Genomic DNA, 24,528 nt, shown 5'->3' on the forward strand with positions numbered 1-24,528 from the left:
GAACATTTGCTAGTACCGCCCCTGGCCTAGTATGCTCCAAGGTTATTTCACAATTGGGAACCATCAAGTAGGAATATTGTTTCTTACTGTGATTGGCGACTGCGAGTTACGAAATCGTGGTGTTATTACTGCTGTTAAAGGGACACAATGGAAAGCTCGTTTCGTAATGCCGGTTGTACAAAACAAAGAGCGTCGTTCTACTGGTATATTGTTAGCGAGGATACAACTGTGGAGGCCTCATTTTGAGAACTAAGATGTACACAGAAGTGATTTAGCAACTTCTTCATTCTCAGATTCTGCTATGTTCATCAAATGAGAGAGATGCTGCTTCAAATCTGACATCTTGGGAAAGATGGACACGCATCTGGACCTGAAGATGAAGCATGCCGTTGCCACTTCATCTGTTACGAGCCAATTGTCGGCATATTGGTCACCTATCAACGACGTGCTACAAAAATACGCGGTGCATATTAGCGTAAAACAAAGGAACGGGGAAGACAAGCAAAATACCTTAATCTACATTCAGAAAAATACCCACTGGCCACAATATATTTTTGGCCACGTTTTCAAAGATTACTGATGTATTTTCGAGTTTCTAGCCGAGTCGAAGATTCGTCTTATCGCCATATATTTTGACGGCTGACCTAGTGATCGTCAAGTACTCACGTGAGCTAGCTGCTTGGATTCCAAACAGAGTAAGGAATAGTTGGTGCCGCGCATTTCTTTATAGGAGAGTGACCCCTATGCACAATCATATTTAGTGAAACTGTGCTGTTTTCTAGGAACAATCAGCCCCAAGCTGTTTTTGAACTCTGGCGAATGATCTGATTGGCGAGATCTTAATGTACTGAATGCCGCAGCAGACGCCTTGCTTCAGTTCAAACCTTCCTCCCTGTTTGTATTCTTCTCCAACTTTCTTATTTCAATATGCTCATTATCCACATTGCACCAGCAACGTGGGACCTACAACACGTTTATGTGATCTTACTCCAAGCAATGCTCAATCACAGCTGATTTGATTGCATGATGCAGTCGTTGTGTCATAGCGCTGAATGTCGGCTTCAGGAGTGATGCACCTTCGTTAACATTAAAAGAGCGCTATTCTATATCTATTGACAGGTGAGAAATTCAGTGGCTGATATGGAATCATTGACTTTTCTATGTTTCTTGGTTTTGATCTGTTCCACAATCGAATTTGGCAACAATGCCCGCTAGATTTTTTCGATCTGAGTATCCGTTCCTTTACAACATTGTTCTGAGCGTTGGAGTTCTTCGGCGAACTTCTGTCAGATGGTGTCGATTTTGACGTGCTAGGGGTCTTAGGACGGCGTTTCATTGAGTCGGATTCTGATAGCTCAAGACGAGATAATTTCGGTGTCTCCAATTTCTAAATTGCAATGACTTCACGAGGTTGCGGGGAGAAGGGTGGTGTGAGGTTGGTGAATCACAAGGAAGAAACATCTCACCAGAAACTGACACCACAGACGCCGGATGAGACGTCTGCATGATTGGCGCACTTCAGGTTGATAATTCCTAATGGAGATACCCGTCCAAGAAACATAAAAAATTTACAACTCAACGAAACATTGAGCTCGCAGACTCTTCTAGAGATATGAGTAAACTAAGAGTTATTATGCAGTGGTTTTACAACGGACATTTTTTGGGACGTTTGTGGCTTTTACCGTGGAGGAAAACGAGTGTGACTGAGATCAATGAAGACCGCTCTGAGACTATTCGACTGGTGAGACGTATAATCTGAAATGGCTAATCAAATGCAATTCTGAAATACTCCAGGGGAGAGAAGAGACAGACTGGCATTCTTACAACGAGACAGTTTACTGCACCACTGCAACCACTGATGAAACTACACTCAGTCGTGGTTTTGAGTGTAAGAAATGGCTAACAACCAGACTTATCGTCAGAAGACGACTGTCACTACCACACCTGGAGATCTCAAGAGATTTCGATCCTACAACACAATCTGTGCACCAACTGGTAATGTAATGCACAAATATATACAGGGTGTTACAAAAAGGTACGGCCAAACTTTCAGGAAACATTCCTCACACACAAATAAAGAAAAGATGTTATGTGGAGATGTGTCCGGAAACGCTTAATTTCCATGTTAGAGCTCAGTTTCGTCAGTATGTGCTGTACTTCCTCGATTCACCGCCAGTTGGCCCAATTGAAGGAAGGTAATTTTGACGTCGGAGCTTGTGTTGACATGCGACTCATTGCTCTACAGTATTAGCATCAAGCACATCAGCTTCTCAACAACAGATTCGGTGACCGATGGATTGGTAGAGGCGGACCAATTTCATGGCCTCCACCCTCTCCTGACCTCAACCCTCTTGACTTTCATTTATGGGGGTATTTGAAAGCTCTTGTCTACGCAACCCCGGTACCAAATGTAGAGACTCTTCGTGCTCGTACTGTGGACGGCTGTGATACAATACGCCATTCTCCAGGGCTGCATCAGCGCATCAGGGTTTCCTTGCGACAGAGGGTGGATGCATGTATCCTCGCTAACGGAGGACATTTTGAACATTTCCTGTAAGTGTTTGAAGTCACGCTGGTACGATCTGTTGCTGTGTGTTTCCATTCCATGGTTAATGTGATTTGAAGAGAAGTAATAAAATGAGCTCTAACATGGAAAGTAAGCGTTTCCGGACACATGTCCACATAACATATTTTCTTTCTTTGTGCGTGAGGAATGTTTCGTGAAAGTTTGGCCGTACCTTTTTGTGACACCCTGTATAAGTAAAAGGCTGAAAAACACACCTGATATAATTATTGATATAATGAGCACATACACTGAGGTGACAAAACTCATGGTATAGCAATACGCACATATGTAGGTGGTGCGATATGCACATATACAGATGAGCGAGGTATAAAAGGGCAGTGTATTGGAGAAGCTGTCATTTGTACTCAGGTGATTCATGTGAAAAAGTTTACGACGTGATTATGGCCGTATGAAGAGAATTAACAGACTTTGAACGCGGAATGGTAGTTGGAACTAGACACATTGGGCATTAGATTTCGAAAATCGTTAGGGAATTCAATATTTCGAGATCCACAGTGTCAACACTCTGCCGAGAATACCAAATTTCAGGCGTTACCTCTCACACGGACAAAGAATTGGCCGAGGGCGTTCACTTAACGACCGAGAGAAGTGGCGTCATTGTAGAGTTGTCAGTGGTAAAAGACAACTAATATCACGTGAAATAACCGTAAATATCAATGTGGGACGTACGACGAAGATATCCACTTGGACAGTAGGGCGAAATTTGGCGTTAATTGGCTATAGCAGCAGATGACCTATGCGTGTGACTTTGCTAACTATACATCTTTCGCAGCGCCTCTCCTTGGCTCGTGACGATATCGGGTGGGCCGTGGCCTGGTCAGATGTGACGCGATTTCAGTTTGTAAGAGCTGATGGTAGGATTCGAGTTGAGTCCATACCATGTCGAGTTGTTGCACTACGCTGGCAAAACGAGGTCCAACACGATATTAAGAGGTATTCCATTACATCTAACATCTCAGTGTAATTTCTATCTTTATTTACTTAATCTTAGATAAGGAAGATGCAAACTATTTCAGAATAAGGCATTAAGTAGCTTTGTAATAAGTAGCTACAATGAATCTAGCCTTGGTTCAAAACAGATAAATTTTGTGGAAACCTAATTACAATGGACGTTAGTTACATCCCTGCAGCTGGCGTTCCTAATATAATCTGTGGCAGTGCCATGGGATACACAATCCTTATACAGTGTTCAGCCAGAACATTGTGACCACCTACCTAATAAATAGTATGTCCACTTTTGGCACGGATAACAGACGCGACGCGCTGTTGCATGGAAGCAATGAGGCCTTGGTAGGTCACTGGAGGGAGCTGACACCACATCTGCACACACAAGTCACCTGATTCCTAAAAACCGCGGGGAGGGTGGCAATGAGCTCCTATGCCACTTTCAATCACATCCCAGATGTGTTCGATCGGATTGAGATCTGGCAAGTTAGGGGACAGTATATCAACTGGAACTCGCCACTGTGTTCCTCGAACCACTCCATCACACTCCTGAACTTGTGACGTGGCGTATTACCTTGTTGAAAAATGCCACTGCCGTCGGGAAACATGATTGTCATGGAGGAGTCTACGTGGTCGTGAACCAGTGTACGATACTCCTTGGTCGTCATGCGGCTTTGCACAAACTCCACTGAATCCATGGATGCCCAAGTGAATGTTCCCCTGAGCATAATGGAGCCGCCGCCAGCTTGTCTCCGTCCCGCAGTACAGTTGTCATGGAGCTGTTCCCCTGGAAGACAACGGATTCGCGGCCTCCCATCGGCATGCTGAAGAAGGTATCGGGATTCATCAGACCATACAACGCTCCGTCACTGCACCAACGTCCAGTGCCGATAGTCACCTGCCTATTTCAGTCATAGTGGCCGATGCCGTGGCGTTAACATTAGCACATGCATGTGTCGTCGGCTGCGGAGGTCCATCGTTAGGAGTGTTCGGTGCACTTTGTGTTCAGACACACTTGTACTCTGCCAGCATTAAAGTCTGATGTTAATTCCACCAGTTCGCCGCCTGTCCTGTGTTTACCAGTCTCCCCAGCCTACGAGGTCCGATATCTGTAATGAGGGATGGCCGCCCAACCCCACGAAGTCTGGACGTGGTTTCAAATGGTTCATATGGCTCTATGCATTATGGGACTTAACATCTGAGGTCATCAATCCCCTAGACTTAGAACTACGTAAACCTAACTAACCTAAGGACATCACACACACCCAAGCCCGAGGCAGGATTCGAATCTGCGATCGTAGTAGCCGCTTGGTTCAGGACTGAAGCGCCTAGAACCGCTCGGCCGCAGCCGCCGGCGACGTGGTTTCACCTTCGTTTCTCGGCGTGTTGAAGACACTCACTCCCGACAAGTGGTACAATTTTCGAAATGTTCGTGCCGAGCCTCCGTGCCATCACAATCCCTCGGTCAAACTCAGACAGATCGCGCGCCTTCCCCATTTTGCACACGGATAGCACGCTCACTGATACTACATGCACCATGCGTGTGTGTGACTAGTAGTCACCAGGTGACGCTGCTATCCCCTGGACGGGTTTATATCGATAGTAGGTCGGTGGTAATCATGTTATTGCTGATCAGTGTAATTTGTGAGAGTTTTTCACCTTCTGGATCCGAACAGTAATTTTTATTTATTAAGACCAGTTTCGGTAATCGTGTGATAGGTGTAAGCATAAAATCCTCCTTACCATAATATGGAAAAAGACTTCTTTGTATTTGATCAAATAACATGAAGTTTTATGGATGATTATATCAATTTATGCTGACTTCCTAAAAATATTATTTCTATCAACGACAGACATGGTCAGCCCTAAATAGTTAAACATTATTGTAATGCAGTTGTGTTTTATTTACAAAATAATGGAAAGATGTTATGTTCCATCCTAATTTTGCGGTGATTTCACGTAACGGCTATAAGATAAGACAACATCACGATACTGTTAAGCTCACAGGCAATCATGTCATTTTGTCATCCACTGCTGATTAAAAACTTCACTGAAAATTATATATGGGCCACGAGGTATTTTATCTCAATGAATATTCCAAGGAATACAACTGGAAATAATTAATGTATGTTCTGCTTTATGGCATGCCTGAACGCCACATGCAAGATTCACTGAATTTTCATGTCTTATTCCAACCGTAGATCTTACGATGCTTTTCGAAGAAAACTGAATCCTAAAGAAAATAACTTTTGTGACGCAAAAGTGCGGTTGATCAAAGTTCACTACAATAATGAGCCTGGTTAAGGCACCAGTCTTCATTTAATTTTACTAATACACAGAGATAAGGTAACTACCTGACTTGTTTCTAATTCCATTGTAACGTTTGTGTTAGGATGGATAGAAATTACAGAGTTTTTCTATGCCTTCTAGCCATAGCTCAAAACTTTTGTCCATTTTTGTGCCTTTGTTTCAACGTGTACCATGTACAGGTTCGCTACAACGGGTAATGAATTAAGAGAGCGGAGTATAAAAACGAAATACACCATCCAGTCACATTAACGTGACCACCAGTCGAAAGCTGATTAATCACCATTAGCAGCGAGGACCGTTGCGAGACGTGAAGGAAGAAGTTCTGGAAACACGGATAGGGATATGGTGCTACGCTGACTCCTATGCTGTGATCAGTTGAGCTAGATTCAAATGGTTCAAATGGCTCTAAGCACTATGGGACTTAACATCTGAGGTAAATGGCTCTGAGCACTATGGGACTTAAAACATCTGAGGTAATCAGTCCCCTTGTCGTAAAACTACTTAAACTTAACTAACCTAAGGGCATCACACACTTCCAAGCCCGAGGCAGGATTCGAACCTGCGACCGTAGCAGCAGCGCGGTTCTGGACTGAAGCGCCTACAACAGCTCGGCGGCCGGCGCTGAGCTAGGTATCTCGGTTGAAGATCCGTGGCGAGAACAGCCCAATCGAGGTGCTCCCACAAATTCTCGATTGGGTTTTAACCCGGCGAGTGTGGTGGCCAGGGGAGTACGGGAAACTCATCCTCGTACTCTTCGAACTATGCACGTACACTGCGCGCTGTGTGACACGTTGCATTGCCCTGTTTGTAGGTGCCATATTCCCGAGGAAAAGCCGGCCAGGGTGGCCGAGCGGTTCTAGGCGCTACAGTCTGGAACCGCGCGACTGCTCCGGTCGCAGGTTCGAATCCTGCCTCGGGCATGGATGTGTGTGATGTCCTTAGGTTAGTTAGGTTTAAGTAGTTCTAAGTTCTAGGGGACTGATGACCTCAGAAGTTAAGTCCCATAGTGCTCAGAGCCATTTGAACCATTTTGAACCCGAGGAAAAACAAACCGCATGTAGGGCTGGACATGTTTTCCAAGGATAGATGCATGCTTGTGTTGATCCATTGTGCCATCTAGAATGACAAGACACAGGGAACGCCACGAAAACATTCCCCAGACCATAACGCCCCTTCCTCCGCCGGAATCCTTTGGGCGTTCGTTGCAAGGTGTTTGATAACCATCCGATGGAGCATAAAATGTGATACATCTGAAAAGGCCACCTGTCGTCTTTCAGTGGACGTCCGATTGCGGTATGGCCTGCAAATTCCAGCCTTCGTCATTGATGAACAGGAGTCAGTATGGCAGAATGAGCCAGGCACCTGCTGAGGAGGGCTATACGCAGCAACATCCACGGTGCGGGAGTTGAAGAGACGCTGTTGGTAGCCCTTGGTTCATCTGAGCGGTCAGTTGTTCAACAGTTGGACGTCTTTTCGCCCGTGCAGATCTCCGTAACCGTCGTTCACCCTTGTCATCTATGGCCCGTGGTGCACCACAGTTGCCTCGGTAACGATTTTGTATAACGCCATTTTACCAAACACGGTATACTTTTACCACGGGGGCAATCGAACAGTTTACAAACTTAGCTGTTGCGGCAGTGGTTCCATCCTCCGACCGAAAGTGAATGATTATGCCCTTTCGGGCTTCATAAAAATGGCTCTGTTTCCGCATTACGAGAACCACTTCACTGTTTCCGCGTCCCCCCGTTACGGTTTATATACACTCTACTGGTAGCGCTGCCACCGGCCGTCTGTGAGTGGATATTGCACGTTGACGTCGAACATCGGTGGTGGTCACTTTCATGTGACTGAACCGTGCGCCTTTATTCGACTTCAAAATAGTCTCTATTGCTCACGTCTTAAAGGTGTTGGAACCCCTGAATGAAGGATTCTTTTGCAATTGATCAAAAAGTTCATATCACACTGTAACGTTACTGGCCATTTTCGGGCCCTACTGATGTCCTTTATCTGGATCTATTATTTTTAACTAAGACTCTTCCATTACTGTACTGTCTCGTATAGTATCTTATTGAAGTACAGGATCGTGGCGAGAGTCTGTTCCTACGGCTGGAGGTGGGATGTGAAGAGCGGCTCGCAGTATGAGACGATAGCTTGCAAGCTGACAGATCTATGACAGATGGATGACACGGAGATGACACGGAGAATGGGCGCAGAACAGTAGAAACTTTAAATATAAATATTAATAGCAATAAATCATATTTCATATGGAAAAAGTCTTCGAACCACTCACATATCTGGGAACCTAAGCCGTAAGCTCGGACCTTCGTCAACAGTCTGCTTTCCGGAAATTTAGGAATATGGACTCCGCCTGTTGCCCTCAATCCATGGTTTTTAGGATATCATGTGACAAAAAGGGGAAGCTGAGTTTGGCACGAGCGATGCTTTCGAAAACGTTCCTGGTTTGTAGACCGAAGGTTCTCCGTCTCTAGGAAATTTATTATACGCGAACTCAGAATGTGTTCACGAATTCTGCGGCAAACCGACGTTAAGGATATTGGTCTGTAATCACGAGAGTAAAAGAGCTGACCCGCATAATTACAGACCAATATCTTTAACGCTGACTAATATTGGTTCAAGGTATCCTATGCCATACACCATACGGTGGCTTGCGGAGATGATTGTAGGCATAGATGCAGAATTACGCAATGTAATTAAGAAAGACCAAATGGCGTGAGTGAAGGTCCGTTTTACCCGTGTAACAATAGCGTCTGACATCGCGAAAGCAGCGACTCGTCGATACGCAGCTTGACTCGCTAGCTGCGGGATCTTAGATTAGCTCTTACACTAATATTACATGTATTTGCATACACGGTTAAAAGAGCGGAGCACAGTTCAGTAGTTCTTTAAAGATTTAAGAGATTTTAGCTGTTTTTCTCGAGCGAGACGAATTCCCAACATTAACTGCCAGCATCTGTCCAGCTTGCTCGATGCCATCTCGACATATTCGTTGGCGGCACACACGAATATAGTACGTTATGAACACTTTGCATTCACTTCTGAAAAGGTTTATAAGACTTGTAAACACAGTTTCTGCTCACTGATTTTGTTCTGTACTCTTGTATCAATGTCGTGTATATATCCGCTGTCATTGTTTGCTATTTGTTGCAAAATTTGATGTTTGTACATTGTTTGACTACATTACGACAAGAGTCTTGGAAATCACTATGTTCACCACGCCACAGCAGGGAGACTTCTTCAACTTATTCTATTTGACTGTAAGTGCGGTTTCTAGACATATCTCTGTATGCTTACATGTTTGGGCGCATTTTTACGCATTTTGACATTTAGGTATCGGTATTTTTACGGTACTTTTTAGATGCACAATAGACAGAAGAGACTGCAGTGAGGCGGAGGATGCGCTGTCTGAAGGACTTCAGAAGAAAGATAATTACTTCATAGAATGTATCGTGCAAAGTAGTCCACTAAGGGCAGAAACAGCTTAGACCCACTTTAGTAATGAGAAGGTATACTACCAGACTCTGGGCACGCTCTCACCCGCAAATACTGTACCTCGGTATTACCGTAAACAAATTCTTACGGTATCAGTACTATCTTCAGAAACTGGCTGCTTGACGTAAAAGCCGTAATATACATATAGGACTATATGAAGCTTTATAGGAACTATACTGCCCCACAAAGATAAAGGGTCACTGTTTTGAAAACCCATCATTTTGTCCCATTGCGACTCAGAAGTTCAAAATTTAACTCGAATATGCCTACAACCTTCCTCTGTTATGGGTCAAAACGGGGTGCCCTGTGATGTCACCCTCCAGCTCGGCGATACTTCAAACAGCAAGGTGTCTATACGTATAGAAAAAAGGTCAGAACTCAGTAGTTCATGCGAAGTGTAAGGTGAGATAATAATGTCACATTGGCACCTCATTTCACCACAAGTCTGCCCAATGACACCGCGGACGTGTCACATCACGGGACGTTCGTCACACCTCCGCTTACCCACATCTCACACCTTCTCTTGATGCCTCTGCGTAGGACCGCATCGTGCGATGAAATCACGTGGCTTTTATAGGTGACCGAGGAAATCGCTTAAGACATACCACTACTCAGAATCTATTCAAAAAGGCCTCAAGAGATGTCACACAGTGTCTGACTGAAACCACCTCTTTCCTTCGGGCGTTCATTTTCACACATTTTCGATCGGAAACGGCAGTTCGCACTGCCATACAACGTTCTTGGCAACCTTTGACACTAATGACACCGCTAGGGCGATTTAATCCTTCTTGAAGTGCATAGCGGGGCTGCAACACCAATGAACATGGCCTCTCCCCTAGAGTGCAGCATCACCGCAATGTTTGCTCTGGTTCAAATGGTTCAAATGGCTCTGAGCATTATGCGACTTAACTGCTGAGGTCATCAGTCGTCTAGAACTTAGAACTAATTAAACCTAACTAACCTAAGGACATCACACACATCCATGCCAGAGGCAGGATTCGAACCTGCGACCGTAGCGGTCGCGCGGTTCCAGACTGTAGCGCCCAGAACCGCTCGGCCACTCCGGCCGGCGTTTGCTCTGGTATACAGGGCGGAGCCGTTATGGGCCGTTAAAAAATACGAAGGTAAGTCAATTATTACCCGCAAAGTAGTTATAAAATTTTATTGTAATCAATTAGGAAACTTACAAGAACATCATTTTTCGACATAGTCTTCTTGCGTTTCAACGCACATGGTTCATCGTTGTACAAGCTTCCTGATGCCCTCATAAAAGAAGGTTCTCGGTTGAGCTGCGAGCCAGGAATGCACCGCTTCTTTCACTGCTTCGTCCGAGGCAAATCGACGGCCACTTAATACCTGTCTGAGTGGACCAAACAAGTGATAGAAGGGGCAAGATCGGGACTATATGGAGGATGATCCAGTACTTAAAATCTGAGATTATGGAGTGTTTCAGCAGTGTGGGCAGCAGTATGCGAAAGGGTACTGCCGTGCAAAACCACAACACCTTTTGACAGCAATCCTCGGCGTTTGCTTCGAATTAAAGACTTTAGCCTGGCAGTAATCATCTCAGTGTAACGTACACTGTTTATTGTTGTGCCCCCTTTCGCCGGCCGGGGTGGCCTAGCGGTTCTGGGCGCTACAGTCTGAAACAGCGCGACCGCTACGGTCGTAGGTTCGAATCCTGCCTCGGGCATGGATGTTGTGATGTCCTTAGGTTAGTTAGGTTTAAGTAGTTCTAAGTTCTAGGGGACTGATGACCTCAGAAGTTAAGTCCCATAGTGCTCAGAGCCATTTTTGCCCCCTTTCCCCATAATGTTCCAGTACTGGACCTTGTGCATCCCAAAAAACCGTAAGCATCAGTTTTCTTGCGGACGGTTGGGTCTTGAACTTTTTCTTGCACGGCGAATTTGGATGTTTCCATTTAATACTCTGCCGTTTACTCTCCGACTCGTAATGATGGATCCATGTTTCGTCACCAGTAATGATCCTGTCTAAGAAGTGGTCTCCTTCGTTACCATAGCGATCCAAATGTTTTTTGCAAATGTCCAAGGTAGTTTGTGTTCCAAAAATGAATAGCATAGAGACAGAAGTGATGACACATTCTGCAGGACCTGGCCATAATTTTGCAGGACAATGCTCAAGCACGTACAGTGCAAGCTGTTACTGATTTGTTTGACTGATGGAGCTGCTAAGTGCTATACCACCTACTGCACTCCCCTGACTTAAGCCCTCGTGAGTTCAGCTCGATTTCTAAACCGAAGGAAACACTTCACGGCATTCGCTTCAGAACTGCTACAAATTCGTCGGGCAATAAACCGCGCCGCTCGAAATGTCAACACAACTGGCACTGCTAAGAGTATCCTACATCTTCCACATCGCAGGCAACGGGTTATACAACATGCTGGTGACTACTCTGAAGGTCAGTAAAACTTTGAAACATGTATCTATTTTGTACGAGCTGTAAATAAATAGTTGCCACTACTAAAGTTCCAACCCTCGTAATATGGAAAATTCAAATTACGCGTTTTCCGTGGTAATTTTGATATCAAGTTGTTTTTTTTTAATCGCACAATAAGTGTCTGAGAGATTCAAGTAATGGAGTATTAATACTGTTTTCATTTTTTCCCCTTTAACTTTAAGAATTTTCTGAGGTGTTTGAATTCCTGGGAACTGGGCAAAAGTTCTGTCCTGCTCTTAAGCTGGAATAAATGGAGAGTTGCTAGACCGTTCTGGGTGGGTGGTCCGGCGAGAGAGAACCCAAGGACAGGCAGATGACGCTTGTGGAAAGAGGGAGTCACGGTTTGTTTTTACTATCTGTGCGAGATTCCAATTGCCGCGCTGTGGCGTCTGCGATTGGGAGATGGGAGAATATAACGAAGCTATGACCTCTTAAACACACTGCGGTATGCCCGGCAGCCTGGGGGCAGTGTGCGCTGTCGCGCAAAAAGTTTTAATGACAGATGAATGCAGCAAGAAGAGCTCGCAGTTGAGATGCGGTCATTCCCAGACTCGTGAAAGTAGGACACCACTTAGGACTATATTTCCAGCTTTTAATTTGCAGTCCTGTGTGGGAGGTAAAGCGTACTTGTGTCTGTAAATGGAGAGTTGAAAAATTTTGGTACTTATATGCCATTATGTGTGCGCGGTTGGCCACCAATGGTAGCCGCACTAGTGGGAGTTAAAATACCGATACGGAGGTTTTGATTGGAAGATATGTCTGCCATCTGCTCAACTATTCCGTTGTTCTCCCATTTACATTTTGATTTTGCTATGGCTTCATACTCGGGCTCCGACTAATGAACGCACTCAACTCGGGCTTCTAAACATTAACACTTGGCACCAAAACACCATCTTCGAGCGCTTCTTTGCATGCTAAGGTTTTCGGTGAGCCATAGCTCATCATGTATAAAGTCATAGTTTACCGTTTTCGCTGGGAGGAACTGCCGACTTCACCCGGCTGCACCGACGGTATGCGGGGGCGAACATCATTAGCAAGTGACTACCATATGTTGCTTGCTGACCAGCTGCAGGCGCAACTCACTGCCGCAGTACATCTGCTGATTCACCCATGGTAAGGACGCTGTGCTATGCAAAGCGTCGAGCGTATATTTGGTGGAGTTTCAGTATAGTCATCCGGGGATTCAGTAAGCAATAAGATGTCTGTAGTGGAGAACAGAACTCAAACTTGTTCCTTTTGTCCTAATTCGATCACAGTCTTGCCTCCTCATTTGAAATTACATCTCGGATTTCGTAGTTTTTTCGTGTTTAATTTTGTGCTAATGTAATCTTATCTTGTTTTGCACGAAAGATGAAGCAAGACGAAATATCTTTCAATTGCGTAAACCACTTGTAGCGACACGAATTTTATGTTTGCTCTTAATTAATAAAACCTTTTACTGGATCACATCTTCCATTTAATAGTAATCCAAGGTATTAGAAAGAATTGTGTTAGTATGGTTCTGCAACCACAACTTAACGTCACAGCCACTTTTAACTGCAGGTTGAACTCCAAGTAATCTGTGAGTAGCGCTTCCCAAATGCGCAGACTTAGTGAGTGCTGAAGTTAGTGGGTTCAGGGTGTCAGGGATAAGTGCTAACCTCAGGTTACGTACAACTCGAGCGGGCATACTTACAGTGCTTTTATATATCTCATTTTTTCGCGCCCTGCTTTGGCGTTTGCACGGGGGGGGGGGGGGGGTGACGGAAGTGGGACATGGGACATTGACACCTGCGCGAACAGAACCTCAAAGTGTTCCTCTCACACACCCCAATTCGTTGGGCCCTGTAAGGCCGACTCTTCACAGGTACACTTATCCATCGAACCTACCCACCGGCAGTATAGGCAACTCTTTCGACAGCCCTCAGATTTCACATGAGCCCAGCAGATGCTGATGTGTGAAAATTAACGCCCCAAAGGAAGGCATGGTTTCATTTGAAATCTTTATGACACCTGCTGAGAATTTTTCGTGACGATTCTTCTGTGTGTCCGAAATATTATCCTCGTAATAGAGGCGTCATGAAAAGGGGTAGATGTGAGTAAGGGGGGTTGTAACGACCTACCAATGGTGTAACACGTCCACGGTGGCGTTAAGCAGAAATCTGGTGGCAATGCAATATCATTAACCCACCTTACACCTCACATGAACTACTGAGCTCTGGCTTTTTTTTTCTTTTCTTTTTTCGCCATCTCGCTATGTGAAGCGTCGCCGGATCCGAGGGTGACGTCGCAGGATGCCATGCTTTAGCACAATTGCAGAAAAAGGTTTTAGGCACCTTCTACCCAAAATTCGAACTTCTGCGTTGCAAAGGGAGAAAATGATGGGGTTTCTAAAAGTGACCCTTTAATTTTGTTGCACAGTGTAAATGCCACTACATTACGAACAACTGTTTCAGTATTAGCATAGTCACCAGCTAAATATTGCTCTACTTGTGGCTGAGGAGCTCTCTCACTAGAGAGACTGATGTGCAACTGTGCCACACAACGAGACTCATTCCTGATACGGTTCTCGTAACTCCGGTTCAATCGTTGCCCTTAATGAGCAAAACCTAGCCTCCTCAAACTGGACGGTAAAACGCCTTTGTCAGATTATGGCGTCCTAAAGAAGGACGCCTGACATTGTTCCTCATTTCTCTCACTAATTAATCGTTGATTTTTACTTGGAGTACAGGCTTAGAACATTTCATACTGGTTACGTGCGATATGCAATTTTAGATGAAACATATTCATCGTACACTCTCCCTCTTTATCGATTATGTATCTATGAAACAAAACGTTTCTATTATGTCGTCTTCTTGGTTTTGCAAACGAGAAAGGAACACCTTTGATCCTTTTACAACCAATTCGCATTTCTGCATGTTATGGTCAACATTTCATTTACATTACAGTCACAGTCACGCCTTCCACCCTCGTTATCTCCTGGTCAATTTGTTTGTTTCCTGGCCCCTATTGATAAATCCCAGCATGTACTTCTCCGTTTCCTGGTGACCACCTTTTTCATTTTTTTTGCACTGAAAATTTATGTCTCGCTGTCATAAGTCAAAATTAGAAATTGGCGTAGATTGTCAGTATTTCGTTTCAGACACGTTGGAAATTTAGTTTTGAAAAAAAATTATCAAGTTTACCAAAAGGACTTCAACCACTTCTTTACTCTTGTGTTCTTTCAATTCACTGTTGATATAGTCGTCGATTTCAACTGCTATAAATTCAAAAAGTCTACAACCCTTTCTATGGATTCTTTCTTAATTGTACAATTTTCTTTCCGATATGTCGATTGCTTACTATTTTCGTCTTGTTTTCGGGCCCACTTACAAACCTGTTGTATTAAGTTCCTCCGTAAGCTGCTGAAATTTATACATGTCCTAATACGGAATCTCTTCTCTGACTCCTCTTTCATTTCTGAATTTCTCAATATCCAGATGAAGTCTAATGGAAGCTGCAGCACTGTGCATAGATTTTTCTGTATATGTACTTAAGTTAAATCAATACCTCGTCCCTCCAGGGCTGTTAGGTCATATTTAGTTAAGATTGGGTAAAAAGCGTTCCCAGAATCTATTAGTTCCAGGCTTTACCCCATTCTATAATTTCATTCATATATCGCCTGAAACGTCGTAGTCGTGCGCCTCCTAAACAAGAAATATAGACATTCATATGACTATAACACAAAGTATAAAATGTTAAGTACTCAGTGTTTCCCTCCTATACGATCTGATTTTTGTATAAAATGTTAATGTGATAACACTTCTTCATTGTAAGAGGCGTGGTGCAATAAAAAAGCGCAAAAACACATAAGCAGTTCGGAAACTGACCTATATGATTCATACAAAAAGGACCAATTCCTCACCCTTTCAAATTATTTCCTGTTCATTAAAGGCTCACTATACCCGCAGATAAAATACACATTTTTATCTTATCTTCTCCTAGCAATTGCATAACTGCCACGGAAATATGTGGATTACGCGCGTTAAACTTAGGTAGAATCATCTAGTTGAGAATTCGGTCACCACGTTACTTCCGTCGCCACAAATTTTCGGAAAAAAAATTCTCTCCGCTACCAGCATTACAACCAGCTGCTACTAAGAGAGGCGCCATCACGATTTAGCGACTTGTCGGACAAGCGTATATATAGCTACTGTCATCAACAGCTCCCTCTGGCGTGCTGCCCGAGGAATTTCTCTCTGTGCGGCTGCTGTTAACAGTCGACGCATTAACGGAAATATGCGAGTGGCTCGTCGGCGGAATGTCCACCTCCGTAGCTGATCAGCGCAACTATCACCAGGAGGGCCCGGGAACGATTCTTGATGCTGCCAAGCATTTCAACAACAACATAGCACCAAAAATTTTGTGAAGGCTTGGTAGCACGTCTAGGTAGTGGCCATAGCTAAAGTTGGTAAGGATCTATACTTGCCAAGAGCTACTGTTCCATAAGCCTGCTGTCAGGCGCTTTCGAGGGTTAATGCGCTCTATCTTCCACGCGAAAGCCAAGCATAACAAAACCGAACCTATCACGTATTACTGAACACCAATCGCTAAGACTAAGCAATTTCCTTGAGTAAATGGGGAATGTGACCAGGCAGGGAGCAGATTTCATACACTTTTCTAGCTTCAAGAACCCTGTCTATGAAACGAAAGACTATTGAAATGTGGCTGTTTTTTTTAGAAGCTGATTGAGAGGGGGGGGGAGGTATAGTACTTGCACTGCATTTGGTATACATTTACTTTGTTTATTTATTCTGCCCACATTCGACAGAAGCTCCTTCAAATCCTTGGACACAGGTATACACTACGGCGACGTGGGTCTAATACAATCTTTGCTCAGAATTTGACCGATGAACTGAATATTTGGTTGGAAAAAACTACACTTAATTAACTTACGTTTGAGCCGACTAGCTGCAAGCCTCTTACATAATGGTTTTACGTTGATGAGCTGCTGCTTCCTGCTAGGACCGGTGACCATAATGCCATCTAAATAGTCTGCAGCTTGAGATACACTACCTTTATAAACTGCTCCAAATATATTTGAAATTTAGCTGGAGTACTTATAACACTAAAAGGTAATATATTTTATTGATATAATCTAAACTGCGTGTTGATCACCAAAAAACGCTTTGAGTATGCATCTAAGGATAATTCGAGTTAAATGTAAGTTACATGTACTGTATTTTAGAATAGAACCAGCGACCTGATAACTTAGTAGCTCTTTTGGACTAGGAATCAGGTAAATATCTACATTGGATTTAAGGACTGAGCAATGTTTGAAAATCGCAACAAATCCTAACTGTACTGTTAGGATTTTTAGTTACCACAATGGACGTCACCTACCGTTTTCCTGCGATCGGTCTAACATCATCTGAAGCCTCTAACCGATTGAGTTCCGCTTGAAGTACTTCCCCCATAACAAAACGAATGGGCCAAGCCTACCCCAGATAAAAAAAAATAGGAGTAACAGCATTCAGTCCTAACGATATGGGCGCTGCAGGTGTTTGCGCACAAACCAGCTTCGACTCAAATCATAGTATTCCTTACATATAGTTTTCAAACTGCTATACGAAATCATATTACATATAACGTTAAGGGGCTCCTCAAAGCCCTGTCTGTACAATGATAAAATAGCGCTTATAAATAACATGTTTTTTTCAAAAAAGTGTTTCATATCAGTGAGATAATACGTTTAAGCTAAGTTTTGGTATGAGCTTATTGCAGATTTTTTCACGAAATTTCGAACACCAACTTTCTCCTCTGAGTGTGAAAATATGTTATTACCGCCAACCTTCATAGGGAGAAATGATCATCATAATAAAATAAGACAAATCAGAGGGCAATTTAAGTGTTCATTTCTCCCACTCTCTGTTAGAGAGTGGAACGGTCGAGAAATAGTCTGAAGGTGGTTCAAATCAAAATGGTTCAAATGGCTCTGAGCACTAAGGGACTTAACTTCTGAGGTCATCAGTCCCCTAGAACTTAGAACTACTTAAACCTAACTAACCTAAGGACATCACACACATCCATGCCCGAGGCAGGATTCGAACCAGCGATCGTAGAGGTCGCTCGGTTCCAGACTGTAGCGCCTATTACCGCTCGGCCACCCCGGCCGGCGAAGGTGGTTCGAAGAACGCTCTGATGGTATCTTAAGTATGAATTGCAGAGTAGTTGTGTAGATGTACACTATGTGATCATAAGTATCCGGACAACTGGATTAAAATGACTTACAAGTTCGTGGCGCCCTCCATCGATAATGTTGGAATTCAATATGGTTTTGGCCCATGGATGACAGTTTCCACTCTGGCAGGCATACGTTCAATCAGGTGCTGGAAAGTTTCTTGGGGAATGGCAGCCCATGTTACTATCATGTAACCACTCCGCCACAGGCCGTGCATTATGAACAGGTGCTCGATCGAGTTGAAAGATGCTATCGCCATCCCCGAATTGCTCTTCAACAGTGGGAAACATGAAGGTGTCGTTTGACATTTACCGGCGGGATGTGTAGCTTGTGAGCAGCCGCTCGACCATGAAATCTAAGTTTTCTCATCTCTCGCCTAACTGCCATAATACTTTCAATGGATCCTGATGCAGTTAGGAATTCCTGTGTGATGGGCTGGATAGATGTCTGCGTATTACACATTATGACCCTCTTCAACTGTCGGCGGTCTCTGACCGTCAACAGACGAGGTCGGCCTGTTCGCTTTTGTGCTGTACGTGTCCCTTCACATTTCCATTTCACTATCACATCGGAAACAGTGGACCTAGCGATGTTTAGGAGTGTGGAAATCTCGCGTACAGACGTATGATACAAGTGACACCCAATCACCTGTCCACGTTCGAAGTCCGTGAGTTCCGCGGAGCGCCCCATTCTGCTCTCTCACGATGTCTAATGACTACTGAGGTTGCTTAAATGGAGTACCTGGCAGTAGGTGGCAGCACAATGCACCTAATATGAAAAATGTCCGGATACTTTTGATCACATAGTGTAGATGTAGATGAACTACCACCGCCGCCACCAGCATCACCACCACTAATAGAATATCTATCTTCACCACGTTGTATTTTTGTGTAAGTCTTCATTGAGTGGGATCATATAATTACACTCCCAATCTGCTCATTTAAGTCTTTGTCTGATGGTACCATGGAATCTATAGCTGAAGAAGTGGTCACGTCAACTGCTGACTTAAATAAAAGAAGAAATATTAGAGTTCATCGTATAGTCGACAGCATTGCCATCACAGATGTAGTACGAACTCGGACTACGAAAGGATGGAGCAGGAAGTCTGCCATTCCCTTTTTATAGGAAACATCCCGGAATTTGCCTGGAGCGATTTAGGGAAGTCACTGAAAACCTAAAACTGGATGGTCGGACGGGGATGTGGACTGTCGTCCTCCCGAATGGGAGTGCAGTGTGCTAACCACTGCGCCATTTCGCTTGGTAGTTCGCTTTAGGGAACTACACTGTGTAGGATGCCATTTCGATTGACTGAACTGTGTGAAGTGGCTCAGTCTAGGATCAGGCTTCCTCGTCGGCAGCTAGACTCACAACTACATTCCACATTAAAGATTCTGCAGAAGAAAAGTTATGCAAATTTATTCAAAACAGTAAATATTCAGTTTTCGAGTAATAATCAGTTTTTGACACTTTTATAGCTCATTTAATACTGTCAATAGAAGAATTTTAATTATGCAATATAATATTATCTCCAAATGTCCCCATCTTACTTTTCCAGCAGGAACAGATTCAAGGTCATTCTTTTGTCAAAGTAAAACTAGTGATTCTACAGTCAGCCTTTGAGCCATTTCCACTTCTTACTGCATGATTACATAACATTTATTCCCATTCTCACATACGTAATTAACAATAATTACTTAATGTAACATTCATTTTCACTAACCACTGTCCACTAAGACCCTGCAAGTTGTCCAACCTAGACCTTTACTACTGGTTTACATTCTTCTGACACTTGTTAGAATTTCGATCTAGCAGCCGCTACAAGCGGTTGGTTCTCGAGAAGAATGGGCGACATACTACACAGGAGGTCGAGTGACAATTTACTAGGTTCTGCGAGCAGTTATAATTTGGAGACCAACTCGTATGTGAGACCATTAGAAGATAATACAGCAAACTAAAAACGAGTATCAGAAGTAACTATCCATCCAAAACAGCAGAAACCGTTGGAGAAACGTATTCTAACTTTCCATTGAATCAACAGATGCCCGAAATGCCTGTGCTGACAACGCTGGCGTAGATACCAGTGGTGCTTATGCTGTCAGCAGCACGTTGACAAGTCTGCTGTACTCTTCAGCAAGTCGCCTGCTTTTACTATTGTATCTCGAACTGCCTCTTAGTTTGCCGTAGCTGTTCCTGTTGTTCCATTTGCAGAATCAGCTACTGCTGCCGTATTTCAAAATTTTTTTGTCCAAGATGCACTCACGACACGCAGGGATTTGAGTTACTCGTCACCACTTTCGCAACATGGTCCGACAGAAGCTAATCAGGCCATTACAGCAAACCACGTAGCGCGTGGATACAGAGGTGGACACTGGGTGGAGGGCCGAAAACACGGTAGAGACCGAACACTACGACTGGGTAACTTAACTTCGAATCAGTACCGAAGATCAAAGCCACAATCATCTTCAACATTAACACAAGATATAACTTCGTAATAAAGGTTCAGGTCCAGATAGTGAGAGACCCCTGAATCACTGCAACGAAGGCTTCAAATACGAGATACGAACTGACGATGCGGCCTTCGTACCGGGAATTTATTTCGTGTTGCGGATCAAAGGCCATATTCACGTGATGTGTTTGTCGCGACCCCACAAGTCACAGCAGCCGAAAACTTCATCATCTGCCACGCAAATAATATCGCCTCCACTCTCTGACTTTTTTCTGCATATTGCAGGAGTAGCGGGGTGTTAGACATGACAGATACTGTGGACGCGGTGGTTTTACAATCCTGTCCCCGTATTCAGCTTACTCCGCAGCGGGCAACACAGTGGTATACAGGATGGTCAGAAACAATATAAAAAGTTTGTTGGGGTGTTGCAGGGTAGGCTGTGCTGATAGACAAATGTTAAGAAAAAAATTCGATACGTTGCGCCGTTTCCCAGTTTCGTAGCGTTAAAGTTAGCCAATCAGGCCATTGTGAGCGCAAATTCAAGAGGCCCGCCAGAGACGGTGTCACCAAACGTTTTCATCTTTTGGTTTTCTAAAACCTAAAAAAAGAGCGATACAGAAATTGGACATGGGACAGTAGTAAGAATCGAACCCGAGTCAAGGGTTGAGCAGTCGCGCGCACTATCATCTAAGATGTGAGGACAACTGACGCTAATTGTATCTAGCGGGCCGCTTGAATTTTCGCGCGCAACGACCTGATAGGCTAGGTTCGTTACTAATTAGCTCGGAAACGGCGCAACGTATCGAATTTTTTTTTTTCTGAAAGATTGTTTCTCACCGTTACCTACCCTGCAACATCTTTACAAGCTTTTCAGGATATTTCTGACCATCCTGTATACGCCCAGCATAAGCGTTCGTGCTGATTCTATAACGGATGCAATAGCTTGGTGGCGAAGCATTCGCAACGGCGAACAGACACCCCGAGCGAGTGTGCATGGAAAAGAACTTGAGTGTCACACTTAGCAGGCGCCTACCTCCATTGCACCATGCATTAGGGTTCCTTTTCGTTCCACTCGCGCTCGGAGCGTGGGAAGGGTTAACGCTGGAGTACATTCTTACGTTTCTCGTTTAATATTGATTCGTAAAATTTTAGGCAGACTTTTGGGGAATAGCTGACAACCACCTTGAAGCGGCTGCCAGTTCAACTGTTTCAGCGTATTCGTGATGCTCTCCCCTGGGTCCAACAATCCTATGACTAATCGTGCTGCCCTTTTTTGTATACGTTCAATATCTACTTGTAAGTCCCGTTTAGTTTGCGTCCCACAAAGTATTCTAGGATGGTTCAAACGAGTATTCTGTAAGCAATATCATTTGTGGGCTGACCGCATTTTCCTGTTATCCTACAAATGAACCAAAGCCTGCCACCTTGTTTGCCTACAACTAGGTCTATGCAACAGTTCCATTTCATTACAGGTTATACGTTCCGCCTTCATGCCAAAATACTGTTTTTCCTTTTTACCCAAACAAATTTAGGCACCTCTTGGCCATCATCAGTGCGTTTTGTTTATTGGTTGGTTGGTTGATTTGGGGGAGGGGACCAAACAGCGAGGTCATAGATCCCACCTGGTTGGGGAAGGATGGGGAAGGAAGTCGGCCGTGCCCTTTCAAAAGAATCATCCCGGAGTTTGCCTGAAGTGATGTAGGGAAATCACGGAAAACCTAAATCAGGATGACTGGACGCGGGTTTGAACGATCGTCCTCTCGAATGCGAATCCAGTGTGCTAACCACTGCGCCACCTCGCTCGGTTTTGATTATTGAAAACTGTAAAAAGTGAATATATTTTAGGTTGTAACTCATCTAACAAAGTAAGGCCTAAAGAAAATTTCCTTTCGTTTTCTTCTTACCGTGGTTTTACATTGTATGGTTTTGCAGGACCATCTCTATGGTGTCCTGCACTGATAGCTTGTCACCTGCGAACCAAATGATGTAAATGTGAATTTCACCAGCGAGTTAAAACATCCCTTGATTTTTAAAAAATGTGATTTTGGCGTAGAAAAATGTTTTGCGTATATATTTGTTATTACGCACATTTTGTCGTGACTGATGCTCCTTCCTTTGCGTTCTGGGAACACTGTACACACATGTTAATGTACTTTGTGTGATTTCGTTTGTTATAAACGCCTTTTCGTTTCTCAAAACGCAGTGAGCACTATGTTGTTTTGTTTCCTAACCCCGTCGGCGTTCATTTATTCCCGAGAGAGTTTGGCGGCGAATAATTTTGTTTGCTTTTTCTCTCTCTTTCTGTGTGTGTGTGTGTGCTTTTACAGAGTGTAGCGTTTTTATTTAAAACTTGTTCGCCTTGTGCTATTACCTTCTGTATGTGGAAGTTCTCTTTTACTGTCAGACTCATACATTAATGAAATAGCAACCATGGTCAAGACCACAACAGCACAAAATTACTTTACGTTCAGCAAAAAATTTTATTCTCAACGTCAAGGACTGCCAGTCGGATCACCAATTAGTGGCCTCCTATTCATGAACAACTTAGAGAACAAGTTCTTCACACACATAGTAAGACCAAAAAAATACAAAGTGGTACACTGGTATTGTTACATCGATGACATAATATGCCTGTCTGATGAACCACACACACACACACACACACACACACACACACACACACACCACAAACAGGGACTTCAAATAGGATACAGGACAGCCAACACAGAAAAAACTCAGAACATAGGAGACACCCATAGATAAATTCAACAGATCAGGAACATATGAACTCACATGCAACACTTGTCAATCGCCGCGTGGAGTGGCCGCGCGCTTAGAGGCGCTATATCAGTTACTGCGCAGCCCCTCCCGCCGGAGGTTCGAGTCCTCCCTCGGGCATGGGTGTGTGTTGTTCTTAGCATAACTTAGTTTAAGTAGTGTGTAACCGTAGGGACCGACGACCTCAGCAGTTTGGTTCCTTAGAAAATCACACACATTTCAACTTTTTTGAACTTGTCAATCAGCATACATAGGAAACATGCAGGAACGTAAGCTAGGTACTCAGGAAACCTCAGAGCCCTAAAAAGCTGACCACCTGATAACCCATAACTGAAATCCAGCTACAGCCAATACCACAAATTAAAATAGAAGAAAACTTCCAAATACAGAAGGCAACAGCACAAGGCAAACAAGTTTGAAATGAAAACACTACACTCTATAAAAGCACATTAATTAACACATTAAAGGAACTTTACAGAAAAGGCAACACAAACCGATAATGGAACTTATACACACACACACACACACACACACACACACACACACACACACACACACACAGAAAGAGAGAAAAAAACTTATACAAAATTATTCGGCGCCAAACTGTCAGGGACAAATGAACGCCGATGGGGTTAGGGAACACAACAACATAATGCTCATCGCATTTTGCGAGGTAAAAAGGCGTTTATAACAAACTAAATTACACAATGTACATTAATACGTGTGTGCAGTGTGTTGCGCAAAAGAAGAAGGATCAGTGACAACAAAATGTGTGTAATAGCAAATATATATGTAAAACAATTTGCCACGCCAAAATCACATTTTTTGATAAACAAGGGATGTGTTAACTCGCCGATGAAATTCACATTTGCATCGTTTGGCAGGTGGCAAGCTGTCAGTACAGGACACCATAGAGATGGTCCTGCAAAACCATATAATGGAAAATCATGGTAAGAAGAAAAACGAACAAAAACTTTCTTGAGGCCTCACTTTGTTAGATCAGCTACTGTCTAAAATATGTCCACTTTTTACAGTTTTCAATAAACAAAACCCACTGATGATGGCACGTAGGTGCCGGAGAATGTTTGGGTAAAAACAAATAACAGTGTTTTTGCATAAAGGAAGAATCTATAACCTATAGTTTAACTGCAAACACGGAAGGAAACACAAGAGCTGCAAATCTGAAAGATGAATATGTTCCATTTCATATCCCAACAAACTGCTACATCCAAGTATTTGTAAGAGTAGATCGATTCGAAAGGTGACTCATTCATAGGTTGGTTAAAGGATACTAC

The 24,528-nt window shown here is 43.7% G+C and overlaps 1 protein-coding gene across 1 annotated transcript in view; it reads right to left on the minus strand.

Annotated features, from left to right (window-relative positions):
• LOC124722560 overlaps positions 1 to 24,528 on the minus strand; it is a 459,722-nt gene that overhangs the window by 348,706 nt on the left and 86,488 nt on the right. The gene's annotated exons all lie outside the window — the stretch shown is intronic.

This window comes from Schistocerca piceifrons, chromosome X, assembly GCF_021461385.2.
Source record: "Schistocerca piceifrons isolate TAMUIC-IGC-003096 chromosome X, iqSchPice1.1, whole genome shotgun sequence".
Classification (NCBI taxonomy): domain Eukaryota; kingdom Metazoa; phylum Arthropoda; class Insecta; order Orthoptera; family Acrididae; genus Schistocerca; species Schistocerca piceifrons.